Source organism: Hippocampus zosterae, chromosome 14 (genome assembly GCF_025434085.1).
Source record: "Hippocampus zosterae strain Florida chromosome 14, ASM2543408v3, whole genome shotgun sequence".
NCBI lineage: Eukaryota > Metazoa > Chordata > Actinopteri > Syngnathiformes > Syngnathidae > Hippocampus > Hippocampus zosterae.
In genome coordinates, this window is record NC_067464.1 from 19,902,189 (window position 1) to 19,909,099 (window position 6,911).

The 6,911-nt window shown below is 38.7% G+C and overlaps 2 long non-coding RNA genes across 2 annotated transcripts; both read right to left on the bottom strand.

Annotated features, from left to right (window-relative positions):
• Positions 1-570: 570 nt before the first annotated feature.
• LOC127614545 (uncharacterized) lies at positions 571-4,151 on the bottom strand. The gene is made up of 5 exons (XR_007966587.1): positions 4,048-4,151; positions 3,868-3,942; positions 2,887-3,000; positions 2,740-2,817; positions 571-867 (listed from the first exon to the last, which is right to left on the bottom strand). It is a non-coding gene; the product is annotated as an uncharacterized LOC127614545 (long non-coding RNA).
• A 100-nt stretch (positions 4,152-4,251) lies between these two features.
• LOC127614551 (uncharacterized) lies at positions 4,252-5,699 on the bottom strand. The gene is made up of 3 exons (XR_007966594.1): positions 5,559-5,699; positions 5,301-5,390; positions 4,252-4,340 (listed from the first exon to the last, which is right to left on the bottom strand). It is a non-coding gene; the product is annotated as an uncharacterized LOC127614551 (long non-coding RNA).
• Positions 5,700-6,911: the final 1,212 nt, after the last annotated feature.

Here is a 6,911-nt window from a genome sequence, read left to right on the forward strand (position 1 = left end):
AGGACCACCCTTTCTGCTTGAAAAAGAAATGAAAAAGACACATTTCTAGACACAGGAGGGCGCCCTTAGGCAATACATTCCTTTAGATTAAATAAAACACCAAAGGTTAAGAAAAAGTTTTTAACTAGATAAGTGAGGACCGGGCACTGGCCATGCGTTCTTAATGATTTTGAAGTAGATTAGGTGCCGTTCACCTTACTAAACATTTAATGATTTATAATCAGATATTATTTTTAAACAGTTTATCACCATTAACAGGGTACTGTCATTTATTTAGTTTTATTTAGTTCTGATATTTGTGTGTTCAATACGCCACATGTTTGCACTGTGGCTGAGAGAGGAAAGTATTTTAATCTGTGCTGTACATTACACAGAGAGCATATTTGACAATAAAAGCTGACTTGACTTTGATTTATTTTTGACAAACAAAAGTACTCTTATTCAAAACTTACAAGAACACCTGAAAAACTTCAACCTTCAAAACGCACACTAAAAAAACTTGCTGCGCCACAACCTGACACATGAACCCACATATACCCTACCAAATAACTGTGCTTTCAAACTATTCCTTTTCTCCCCTCTCTCTCATCCCATTCCCTCTCTCCCTTCATCTATCTCCCCCCTATGTCTCTCCCTCTCTCATCTTTCATCTTCAAGCTTTTTTCCCAATTACATATCTTTTAATAATTTCATTGTGGAATATCTCTCCATGTGCGGTCTTCAAGGTCTGGCGATGCTTGACTACGACACTTAACGCAGTCATCTTTCCTTGGAACTTTCTTTAATGCAACAAATTTTGAAAGGTGTCGATCAATTGCTGCTCTTTCCTTTGGAGTCCGGGTCTCTTCCTTTTTTTAGTTTCCAATTCTGGAGGGAAAAAAAAGAGGGTTATTAGTGGTTTAGTTGAATATAAACAGACATTCTTGAAGTTGTATTAAAATCTGAACGCTGCCTTGACTGATAACAGGACCAGAATAAAAACTATCAAAAATGCATTGATTCAAAACATGTTTTAGGCATCTAGTTTAAAGCAACTTTGTTGACTTAAAAACACCTCAGCAGCAATTTACCTCAAGGCATGATTCATGAGTGTTATGCTCTTTACATTATTTAATATTTTTCAATATCCTTAAAATTAATGTGGGGTTTTTTGCCTAGTCTCCGCCTTTAATGTCTTGTTTATCTATGTGGGCCCCCCAATTGGGTGGCAACCACTAAAGGGTGTACTCTGACTACAGCCCAATGACGGCTAGGATAGGCTCCAGCATGCCCCAAACTTTTGTTTTCTATTTCTGAAGCCTTCTATTGTGAAGAACATACAGAAAAAAACAGTCTTTGCAAGTACAGTGATCCGCTAAGTAGCAAAACCCCCCCACCCTCCATATAGGTATATGAACATGTGTATGAGTATAAATATTTATAAGGCCAAATGTACTGGTATACATGCATGTTTGTAGTAATTAACAGTACTTAATGCTATATACTAATATATTTAAACATGTATAAGTTAGGTTAGGTTAGTGTATAAATAACGAAATACAGTAAACACAGTCCTGTATATGTTGCTCTATGTGACTCATCATCATTATCATCATTTATTAGCTATATATGTATACACATAACAGAATTCAACAGGTGCGGACGCATGCATAAATTGCTAGGATCAAACATTACATTACTGGACTAGTCAATGCTTAAAATGCTTAAAACACTCTGTGCTTAAATCTTTGTTCAGAAGACGGACTCGCTGTTGTTTTGATTATTTTCACTGCCTCTTGAGGACCTTTTGCAGTATTTTCACTTTTTTTTAATGAATATGTTTGAAAAAATCCATGACACACAGAGGCCGCGATAAATGGTAATCCAGCGGCACTGTTGACATTCATGTTTCGAAGCTACAATCAAAGCCTGAACCACTGTGCCGATTTCAGAGCAACATATGTGGTGAATATTATCTAATACGGTATGCATTACCAGTTTTCCTTGTTTGCAGTGAAATGCATTATTTTACAATCCATTCAAATGTCAGATACCAAATATGTAACTTCTGGTTGCTGATGGTGTATTGCAGGAGTGACCAACTCATTTTTGGCACGGGCCACATTGTAGTTATGGTTTCCCTTGGAGGGCCATTATGAATTTTGGGAGACCATATACATATTTAATCACCTCCACATTACATACACCACTCATAACATATTGATGGATAACTACTTTTAAAATCAGAAGTAAAACGATTGTTCTTGTGGACTTCATATGACATTTTGAGATTTTGGTTCAGACTTTAGCAAGCCTCATGGAATTCGACATGCTTTATTTGCTTTTGCAGGCCACATAAAATGATGTGGCAGGCCAAATCCGGCCCCTGGGCCTTGACTTTGACACCTGTGGTGTAGTGGTATACTCGCATGACTTGTGTGGGATCAGTTCCTGCTCAGTGATGGTGTGAATGTGAATATTTCTGGCTGCAAACATGATTTCGTTGTTGAGAGGTTCGACTGTATCTCTCTTTGGTCAGATTTTTTTTTAATTGGATTCAATTACAATCAGTGTGTTACTGTAACCAAATTATATCATAACCCTGTAAGAGAAATTGCTATACAATAGAAATTGAAGACAATTTTACAACTGAGTAGACCACTTCAACGACTCGTCTTTACATCTGCAAGTCACAGTGACTTGTGCTGTTTGAGTTTCTTAAATTGTTATACGGATCTATCCAACAGAAATTCATCTTACCAACTTCACTATGTTCTTTTCGAACTGCTGTCTTCTTCTTCCCAAGAGATCTGTGTCCAGTCTTTTTGTCCTCTTCATCTAAGAAAGTTGGCATGTTAGTATAATGGTAATGAAACTTTGAGTTGTGTTGACGATGCACTGACTCACCGCTGTCTTCAACATCATCGTCGTCATGTGTAAGTGTTGCAATCCTCTTTCGTTTGGTGGCGCTCCCTGATGTTGATGGTTGTTCTTGGACATGTGTGAAAGATGCGTCATAGACTGTAAATAATAATAATAATATACTTTGGGTGAATATGCTTTGATGATACACATTTGTAATTCCTGATATATTGGAATGTACAAAAAACAATCAGGACTTGGAGCGGGGGTGTCAAACATACGGCCGGCGGGCCGTTACCGTCCGACAAGCAGGTTTGATCAGGCCCGCAGGATCATTTAAAAGTGAAAAAAATGCAGAAAAGACATGGAACGAAAATTTTGAATAACATGCAATTCATGGAGTATCCGCTAGGGGACACACCGTTTTGATCAGAGTAGAAAGACGCATTGTTTTGAGAAGAAGACAACATCAGTCTAAGTCTGTCACTGAGACGGACGGACCCAAAACAGCAGATGCTATCAAGGAAATTTTAATTCATTATTCTTTACACATTTAATGGCACTCTCTTTAGTTTGTAAGGTATAGGCAGGGATTAAATTTATAATTTATATGCACAAGGCTTAAAAATTCCTTTCTTCACAAATCTCCTTTAATCTAAAAGCGCATCACTGTATTTTTCAACACCAATTACTTGTTTAGTGCCCTTGTACAATCAGTTGCGATGCATATATGTGAATGATAAAAGTAAATCGTACATTTGTCTAAGGAAATCTAAGGTGCTTCATGAAATGTTTTGTAAAAAGATATGTTCATTAAATTTCTACATTTCCGAATGTTCTTGTGCTTCTTTATAGCAGAGTACGGTATAATTTTAATGGCTCGGCCCACTTAACATCTACCGAGGCCAATGTGGCCTGAGTTTGACAGAGTGAAATGAGTTTGACACCCCTGACTTAGAGTAAGAAAAAAAATCTTACTAATGCCAGGTCTGTAACATGTCACTTGTGCCAATGTTAGAGACTCACCCAATCCATGTCTTCCCAACATTGTCTTTTTTTTCTTGACAGTCTTCTTAACTGTCTTATGGCACACCCCTCCATCTATAAAATAATGTTTTGATAGAATCAAAGTTCTTTCCACATGCATCTCAGAAATATGCCAATAATACAGCAAAAGAGGATTCAAGTCGGACAAAAAAACATTACCGCCATATTCACTGCCAGAAACATCACTCATGTCGTCATCAGCGTCATCAGCATAATTTCTTTCTTTAATTGACTGCATCTTCGGTGGCCTTTTGTAGGTGCCTTGGAGCAAGATGATGTACTCAAATTAAATTCCTTACATCTCAGAAACATAGCAATGGTGCAGTGACAGATGGTCCAAGTCAAACTGAAAGCATTACCTGCGTTTTCAGTGTCCAAGTTGGTACTGTTACCGCCTCCATCATCTTCATCATCAGATCTCGTTGCTACAGCTGAATGTGGCACTTCTCATTCTGTGAAAGATGACATTCACACCATGTAAATATGGATGGAAGACATTCACTCTTGCTCCGAGAATGAAAGGGTTTTCTCATTTATGCAAATGGTCTGGACACAGAGAAAATGAGAGCTGTCAAGGTGAAGGAATTACTAAACATCCATCCATTTTCCAATCCGCTTTATCTTCACAAGAGTCGCAGGGCATGCTGGAGCCTATCCCAGCTGTCTTTGGGAGGTCAGCGGGGGACACCCTGAACAAGTTGCCAGCCAATTGCAGGGCACACAGAGACAACCATCTCAAACTCACACCTGGGGACAATTTAGAGTGTTCAATCAGCCATGCATGTTATGGGAATGTGGGAGGAAACCGAAGTACTTGGAGTAAGCCCACGCAGGTATGTGGTGGGAAAAATAAGCAAACGCCACATAGGAAGACTAGGACCGGAATTGAACCCTGCACCTTTGCACTGTGAGGTCGACAGGCTAACCAGCTTTAATCAGTAGTAGTTTAACGGTATTAGAACGGTATCGATCGCATGTTATCACTAACTCCCTGTTTGATTAAAAGTTCTGTCTTTGATCATTGTTCGTTACTTTTAATCCACAGGACAGATGTGTGTCAGAACAGCACACGTGTGAGGATAGTGAGAGGCAGCTGCCTGTCAAGTTGCTGCAACATCCCCCCAAATAACTCGACATACATATGTGCGTGCTTTTGTTTGCTTATTGTTATCATTGAAAAAAAGGTTCTGGTTAAAGGTGCCAGAGGCAGAGGCAACTGGGATCAATTGGTGTCTAACTAAAAATTGTTGTAACTTAGAAGTAGGTCATTTGGTCAACATTAGGGCTAACGTTTGAATGTGATTAATTTGAAATGATTCAAGGTTTCTATATTAATTCCAAGCATGAACTCTAGAGCATATATTGGCATCCCTCTTCCTGCTATGACTACTAATGTTATTTTTATTACATACCATCTTGAGCTTCCTGTCGTCTCCCTGGATCTGGTCTTCTCTTTTTGCCACTTTTCAGACCTTTGGTTGAGGTGGCTGCATGTGCTCTTCCTTTTGAAATATTCACAGTCAGAAATCAGAAAACATAATTTTACACTAAAATATGAAGGTAAAAGAAAATATGCCGATAAAGACATGCACACTGTCGTGGAAACAAAGACAGAGGGAGAAAAGAATAAATGGAAGGGGATGACTTTAAAAATATATTAATTTACATACCAGTGATAACAGAGTCCAGGGTTTGCAGACTCTTTCCCTTCAGCGACTCTGTCCCACGTTCCATCGCAAACAGTAGTTTGGCAATCTTGGCCACTTGGAAAGTTTTATCGGTCTGCCGATAAAACTCACAATGGACTCTAACGTCGTGTCCCATAAAACGAGCAACTTGCTCGAGTTCCTGATTGTTCAGGTCGAGAAGCTGACATAAGGTAGCAACATGCTTCCTTAATTTTGTTGACCTCAACAGTTCTGGGTTTTTGGCCTTGCTCTCTTGTGCGTATTTTCTGAGGCACGTGTCACATCCACGAAGATTGGTGGTAGTTCCTTTTTTGGCCATCATTTAACTTCTCTGTTCCTTTCGATTTCATACCTTTTTGTTTTGATTTACATTTTGCCTTGAGGGCCTTAGCTTCATGCAAATCAATGTGGTCCTTTTATGATCCACTGCTGTTGGACGACCGGGACCCCCTCCCTTCACTGAATGCTGGTTTGTGGTCATCTCCACTTTGGGCGGATGACACAGACTCCTCTGATGATGATGATGGTGTTGACCTTGTGGAGAAGGCTCCGGAATGAGTCTCAGCACCAGGCCTCTCTTTGAGAAGAGGTGTATGTTGCCCTGATGGTTGGGCTTTACGCATTTGAGCCTACACATCAGGGCAGAAGAGGGAAAAACAGGGAAAATTGTTAATTTTGTAGACAACTGAGATGGTGAAAAAGAGTTTTATGCTAGATCTCGGCAATTCTGTACAAAGTTTATCTGTCTTTGCCAATGTTTTCAACACTTGTCTTCCAACTTGCATTCATGAAAATACGACAATGTTTTGTCGTCACACATTTTCACAGCATGTAAAGTAGACCAGATGGAACTAAAACCTCCATTAATAAAACAAAGTATGAGTTAATCAGCATGCATTTTCTAGTCTCATGGAAAAGAGACAAATAATATAATTTATTAAATTAAAAACTGGGCAAAAATCGATGGACATTTTAGTTGACAGGCAGAAAAAAAGAGTAAAATGAATATGATTATGTAAATTAACTCAAAATACGATAGTAATAAATAAAATGGTACAGAGTAGTATTTGAACCTGTGATGATAAAACTCATGTTGGATACACGCTTCGGATGCTCTGTGAAATTAAGCAACTGGCATTTAAAAACACAGTAAAGCAGCTCGCGTTGGCCTGCAATCAGCCTCATTCATTCGGTATTTAATTTAAAAAATACATTTTTCTCGAGAAAAAATGGTTTCTGGCTAGACTAAACATGTCTAGTTTAATATAATACAGCGAGCCAGAGCACTGGTTCATTTGTCTACTTATTTCAATTCGGTATGAGTAGAGAAACTAA